Source organism: Tubulanus polymorphus, chromosome 8 (assembly GCF_964204645.1).
Source record: "Tubulanus polymorphus chromosome 8, tnTubPoly1.2, whole genome shotgun sequence".
In the NCBI taxonomy this organism is placed as follows: domain Eukaryota; kingdom Metazoa; phylum Nemertea; class Palaeonemertea; order Tubulaniformes; family Tubulanidae; genus Tubulanus; species Tubulanus polymorphus.
Genome location: NC_134032.1, coordinates 426,702 through 434,837, shown reverse-complemented (window position 1 = coordinate 434,837; position 8,136 = coordinate 426,702).

Below are 8,136 nucleotides of genomic sequence, written 5' to 3'. Positions count from 1 at the left end.
GGATGGATTGAGCACATGTTCTGTACGTTTAAATATCAAAATACCCGCATAACTTAAGCAGAGCCGTCTTAGAAATCTTCGAAATTACGCGACGCTACGAAGTAGAAAGTTGACAGTAAACATAACTCAATGTACTTTAGCAATTGCGAGAACGACTGGGTTGGAATGAGTCGAGCTGATATGATAGAAGCTGTTGTCAACAAGCGAGTCGATCTCATGTCCTCATTAGGTGCAGCACAAGCTTTATCAGATAACCAGGTGAGTTTAATTATATTTTCCTAAGTTGGGAAATAAACAGAAAGTACGAATAGAAAGTAAGACGGCATGATTTCACGATTTTAGATATAGCATTGTGAATTTTTAATTCATTTTGCGATATCCCTAAAAGTCATATTTTCCAATTTTTTTTCAATTATCCAGGTTAAGGTACATTATCCGCAGTCTGGGCTTGTGTTCAGTGGAATATTTCTCCTGGCGACTGATCCGTAACCGTTTGAGTTTGAGATTACGTGCCATCAAAGGGGCCTCCCACTGCGCATCGCCGAACATTGAGATTTGCGAAAAGAAATAAAATGCCATTAAAATTCTTAACATTTTCCAAGGGGAGATTTTGAGATTATAACCCCAATCTCCTTTGTACAATGGCGGAAGCATTCGTCTAGCTTGGTTGGAAATCCATATATACTGTACATAAATACTTTAGGTGATACTGCTTTATACAAATATCCTTTTGTTGATTTTGAAGAAACCCCCTCTATACTTGGAAGTCTAGTTATTAATATCTAAATATTGGTACGAAACAAATTCGAGCAAACTTTTGTTTGATGAAATTCGCTTTCGAGAATTCTTGATTTCAAAAGAACGCTGTCTTAAAAATCGATTTTCGAATCTTAACGAAATGAAGTGTATGGATTCTTCTGACACGAAAACGTGTTCTATTCCCATAAACTGTGTCTTTACGAGCCGTGCGAAAACTACAGTCGCAAACCGATCGTTCCGTGGATTATTCAAGTCTAATTCCGTGCCTTTTCTGAAAGGAAATCTAACAATTAGAGGGCTCGAACCATCATTTCCAGGATTCTGGCACGGTTCCAGCAATAAACATAGATGGAGCCCAAGTTGTTTTCCAAGATTTAAAGCCTCATTAGACCTACCTTAGAAATGACAGCCAAATTTTTAGATCTACCCCAAAAATTACAACCACTTCATTAGATCTACCCAAAAAATTACGACCAACTTATAAGATCTACCCCAAAAATTACAACCAACTCATTAGATCTACCCAAAAAATAACGACCAACTTATAAGATCTACCCCAAAAATTACAACCAACTTATAAGATCTACCCCAAAAAATTACGACCAACTTATTAGACCTATATCGTATTAATGTACTGATCTGAAGTTTATGTTATGCGATCAGAGGTGGATAATATTCGTAAAATTGATATTCAAATAATAAAACTGCGACAGCTGCGTGTTGCATAAGTTCAGACAGATACATGTCACAGAGTGTACAAAATCACACTGAAATACATTCATAGTATCTAAACGGCGCAACCGATGATATTTCGGTCCGGTTTGAGATGATATTGAGATTGTATTCGTATGATTTGCGTATAGTGTTTTAGTGGACACTGGTTCTAGTGACCTGCATTCTGTTTGTGATTTAAAGAAGATGATTTATAGTCGGGTGAAATGTGTCAAATGTCATTGTTTATTGTTCTCGGACAATAAGATACAAATGTCTACGTGACGTGCGCGCAGGTCACATCCAAACCGCCATCATCCAGTTTCACTATCGCTTAGATATGTTAATGTTGTACTATTTAAGCCAATCACCGACGAGGATGACAAGTCATGCGTCCAATCGCTGATGAGGATGTTTTGGTAGCGGGAAAGATGGTGTTGGCAACGCCGAGCGCTGGATAAGATAGAAAAACTGAACTGTTTTGAAAAGAGAACAAGTGGATTCAAATCGACTTTAAGGATTATCACTGGATTCATACATCACACATGAGTCGCAGAATCTGCAAGGTAGGAAAAGTATATTGATAGCTGAAATAACATGTTTTATAAACCATTGATGAAACACTCAGTAAGTATGAGTTGTAAAGATGATATAAAATCCCTGCACACTAAGAATAAAAAGAGTCTGAAATGTTTCATTGAGCTAGTGTAGTTTATTCAACGTTTCGACTATATCCTAATAGTCATCTTCAGGAATACAGATGTTGTCCTCATTATAACCATTGATGAAACACTCTGAGTCCGTGTTGTAAAGATAATATAAAATCCCTGCACACTAAGAATAAAAAGAGTCTGAAATGTTTCCTTGAGCTAGTGTAGTTTATTCAACGTTTCCACTATATCCTAATAGTCATCTTCAGGAATACTGATGTTGTCCTCATTATAACCATTGATGAAACACTCTGAGTCCGTGTTGTAAAGATAATATAAAATCCCTGCACACTAAGAATAAAAAGAGTCTGAAATGTTTCCTTGAGCTAGTGTAGTTTATTCAACGTTTCAACTATATCCTAATAGTCATCTTCAGGAATACTGATGTTGTCTTCATTATAACCATTGATGAAACACTCTGAGTCCGTGTTGTTAAGATAATATAAAATCCCTGCACACTAAGAATAAAAAGAGTCTGAAATGTTTCCTTGAGCTAGTGTAGTTTATTCAACGTTTCAACTATATCCTAATAGTCATCTTCAGGAATACTGATGTTGTCTTCATTATAACCATTGATGAAACACTCTGAGTCCGTGTTGTAAAGATAATATAAAATCCCTGCACACTAAGAATAAAAAGAGTCTGAAATAGTTCCTTGATCTAGTGTAGTTTATTCAACGTTTCGACTATATCCTAATAGTCATCTTCAGGAATACTGATGTTGTCCTTATTATAACCATTGATGAAACACTCTGAGTCCGTGTTGTAAAGATGATATAAATTCCCTGCACACTAAGAATAAAAAGAGTCTGAAATGTTTCCTTGAGCTGCAACCCACCAGTCGAAGACGGGTATCCCGCTAGTATGATGTAATAGTGAATATGATTTACAAATAAGATAAAGGGAGATGGGACATTATTGATAAGTGACATTCTAATTATCAATAAACTTTGTAATATGAATTGTTTCTGGTTTGAATGATATTGAGTTCATTGATCAGTCGATAGTTTTCGATGATTCCTGTATTGATTTCGCTGTCGAATTTGACTTTCGTTTAATCGTCGAACGATCAAATTCACCGCACGATTCTATTAGCATCTAATTCACATTCACTTGCCGCAGTCGCTTCCTCGTCGTGTGCTCGCAGTGATCTTATCACCTAGAACGACGGCGATTTCTTCAAGGTCGCGTGTTGACGGCCCAGGAGGTTGTGAGTCAAGAGTTAACTCTGGGCAGAGTTAACTCTACAATGTAGCCAGTTATTTCAATGAGTTAACTTTGAGTCAAACTAGTTCATTGTCATTGAGCTAACTTTGAGTCAAATGTGAACTCAGCAACTTATCTCCAGATTTATACCTCAGATTGACCGACGTTTTTGAGTAAGTTTTCTAGCCGAAGTCTTTGCTAAATGCGCCGCCGAATGAGAGAGTGTCGAATATGAGATGTACCCGTATTTGATTTGAAATCCAGAGTCAGGTTCACGTGGAACTGGATGTAGCGTTTTAATATTTTGTCTTTTATTAACATGTGTTCTCCGCACACGTTCGCGCTGGAGTCAGTTGAAATGGTTAATGCTTCTATTTCACTCGATCTATACGGAATTGAATTTGTAAATGTGTCCGTTACTCGTTACAGGCGACAGTTCGATGATTAAATCCAATAATTTCGAAGCAGTTTTTGTTGTTGTTGTATCCGTTCGGGCCCGCTGTTTCACGGGCGTACATCGATTTCTCACACACGCATCTATATGACGGTTTAAATATATCGTTTAGTTTGAGAGTTTTAACGATATCCGGGACAAAACATGAATAATTCAAACAATTGTTCAGCCTTGAATGTTACATAATTATAACAGAGTTTCGACTGTGTAATAGAGCACCGGCGAGACTCTGTCACAGTACATCTAACCCCTGTCCCTGTCCAGTACTAACCCCAGTCCTAGTAGACACATCCTCCCTCAGCAAGGATTCAAACCTGATGACATCGTGAGACTCTGTCACAGTACAAACCCCTGTCCTAGTAGACACATCCTCCCACAGCAGGGATTCAAACCTGATGACATCGTGAGACTCTGTCACAGTACAAACCCCTGTCCTAGTAGACACATCCTCCCTCAGCAGGGATTTGAACCTGATGACATCGTGAGACTCTGTCACAGTACAAACCCCTGTGCTAGTAGACACATCCTCCCCCAGCAGGGATTCTCAACCTGATGACATCATGAGACTCTGTCACAGTACAAACCCCTGTCCTAGTAGACACATTCTCCCTCAGCAGGGATTTAAACCTGATGACATCATGAGACTCTGTCACAGTACAAACCCCTGTCCTAGTAGACACACCCTCCCTCAGCAGGGATTTGAACCTGATGACATCGTGAGACTCTGTCACAGTACAAACCCCTGTCCTAGTAGACACATGAGACTCTGTCACAGTACAAACCCCTGTGCTAGTAGACACATCCTCCCCCAGCAGGGATTCTCAACCTGATGACATCATGAGACTCTGTCACAGTACAAACCCCTGTCCTAGTAGACACATCCTCCCTCAGCAGGGATTTAAACCTGATGACATCATGAGACTCTGTCACAGTACAAACCCCTGTCCTAGTAGACACATCCTCCCTCAGCAGGGATTTAAACCTGATGACATCATGAGACTCTGTCACAGTACAAACCCCTGTCCTAGTAGACACATCCTCCCCCAGCAGGGATTTGAACCTGATGACATCGTGAGACTCTGTCACAGTACAAACCCCTGTCCTAGTAGACACATGAGACTCTGTCACAGTACAAACCCCTGTGCTAGTAGACACATCCTCCCCCAGCAGGGATTCTCAACCTGATGACATCATGAGACTCTGTCACAGTACAAACCCCTGTCCTCCCTCACAGGGATTTGAACCTGATGACATCATGAGACTCTGTCACAGTACAAACCCCTGTCCTAGTAGACACATCCTCCCTCGGGGCAGGTTTCAAACCTGATGACATCGTGAGACTCTGTCACAGTACAAACCCCTGTCCTAGTAGACACATCCTCCCTCAGCAGGGATTCAAACCTGATGACATCGTGAGACTCTGTCACAGTACAAACTCCTGTCCTAGTAGACACATCCTCCCTCAGCAGGGATTCAAACCTGATGACATCGTGAGACTCTGTCACAGTACAAACTCCTGTCCTAGTAGACACATCCTCCCTCAGCAGGGATTCAAACCTGATGACATCGCGAGACTCTGTCACAGTACAAACTCCTGTCCTAGTAGACACATCCTCCCTCAGCAGGGATTTGAACCTGATGACATCGTGAGACTCCGTCACAGTACAAACCCCTGTCCTAGTAGACACATCCTCCCTCAGCAGGGATTCAAACCTGATGACATCGTGAGACTCCGTCACAGTACAAACCCCTGTCCTAGTAGACACATCCTCCCTCAGCGGGGATTCAAACCTGATGACATCGTGAGACTCTGTCACAGTACAAACTCCTGTCCTAGTAGACACATCCTCCCTCAGCAGGGATTCAAACCTGATGACATCGTGAGACTCTGTCACAGTACAAACTCCTGTCCTAGTAGACACATCCTCCCTCAGCAGGGATTCTCAACCTGATGACATCATGAGACTCTGTCACAGTACAAACCCCTGTCCTAGTAGACACATCCTCCCTCAGCAGGGATTGAAACCTCTGAGCGCTAGTTCAGTGTATTTGATCTGACTGGTTTATATTCAATTAAAACTTGTTCTAATCTACTGCGCTGTTTAATTCGGTTAATATCGCGCTGATTCGTCACGCGTCGATTTCACTATTTAAGAGCGGATTTGATTGTGCGCGTCTGGCACGATCCGTGACTGTCACCTCCTCCACTCTCAGTGGACTCCTCCGACTCGGGTTTAAAGCGCAAGTATCATTGAATTAAGCTCGATTGGCTCCGACCTGCTTACTGAATTCCTATACACCTAATAGTACGCCTGAACTCGAACCCGAACTGGGGAAACTCCATGGATGACGTCACTGACGTCAGATTGTGATTATTTACTAAAATGCCAATATTCTCGTTCTCGATGACTTCAACGATTCACTTCAATTATGATTAACGTATATTGAATATTTTAATGTAAACCGGCGTGTAGCTTATTACTGATGCTATATAAGAAATAGATTACTACTCATTGTCATCATTTGTTACTAAAATTATAATTGATTACTAATGACGACCTTCTCATTCTCAATGAGTTCGACGATTCAGTAAAATTATAATTGATTACTAATGACGACCTTCTCATTCTCAATGAGTTCGACGATTCAGTAAAATTATAATTAGTTACTAATGACGACCTTCTCATTCTCAATGAGTTCGACGATTGATTAAAATTATGATCAGTTACTAATAATTCAATTACAAACAACTCGGTTTTGGCTGCCTGAGATAACTGGAGTTGGTGAGTTCTATGGCATCTGCTTTTATTATTTTTTTATTTCTAGATAATTATATTCCTGAATTGAAAAAAAAAATCTATGATTCTATATTGCGCCGCGGACCCAATATTGCACAGATAAAGTGAAAACTCAATTCACTCTGTCGAATTGGATATTACAGATATTTACCCGCGGGGCACGTCGACCGCCCCCTCTCTTCCTCGCCCTCACCCTCTCTCAACCCCCTCCCTCCCTTTCTCACTCTCCCTTACTCACTCCCTCCCCCTCTCCCCTTCGCCTGCCCTCCCTCTCCCTCCATCTCACTCTCACTCTCTCCATCCCTCTCTCTCTCTGCTTCCATAACATCCACTAATGATAATAAAAAATCGACGTAACAACCCCGCTGATAATGAAAAAATCGCCGCGACATGGATTTCTATGCGACGGAAGTGCGATGTGACATCAATTTTGTCAATTACTCGCGAAAAAAAGCCAATTTGCCAGAAAACCGACACAGCACATGCAGGTTATAACCGATACGATATAATACCGATAGTTATTACTCATTTTACACCGTGAATAGCTTAATATTATTAGCAGCGCAACACTACAAACTATTCTAGATGGGATGATAGATTATTGCGATTGCGATAGATCCGTTTGCGTGACTGGTACATCAGTCTGTTCTACACAAATACTTTACGTGTTAATGGATCTACATCTGACACACTATTACTTTTTATGTTTTTTGCGCCAAATATGATATTTTTAAATAATTGCTTGAACATTGATGAGAGATCGATGGAACACTGACTGACTGCTACCATCAGGATTCAAAGACATGTCTCCTGAAATGATGAGAGATCAGTGAAAGACTGACTGACTGCTACCATCAGGATTCAAAGACATGAATCCTGAAATGATGAGAGACCAGTGAAGGACTGACTGACTGCTACCATCAGGATTCAAAGACATGAATCCTGAAATGATGAAACCAGTGAAGGACTGACTGACTGACTGACTGACTGACTGACTGCTACCATCAGGATTCAAAGACATGAATCCTGAAATGATGAGAGACCAGTGAAAGACTGACTGACTGCTACCATCAGGATTCGAAGACATGAATCCTGAAATGATGAAAGACCAGTGAAGGACTGACTGACTGACTGACTGACTGCTACCATCAGGATTCAAAGACATGAATCCTGAAATGATGAGAGACCAGTGAAAGACTGACTGACTGCTACCATCAGGATTCAAAGACATGAATCCTGAAATGATGAGAGACCAGTGAAGGACTGACTGACTGCTACCATCAGGATTCAAAGACATGAATCCTGAAATGATGAAAGACCAGTGAAGGACTGACTGACTGACTGACTGACTGACTGCTACCATCAGGATTCAAAGACATGAATCCTGAAATGATGAGAGACCAGTGAAAGACTGACTGACTGCTACTACCAGGATTCAAACACATGAACCCTGGATTGATGAGGGACCAGTTAGATCCGACTGACTGCTACCATCAGG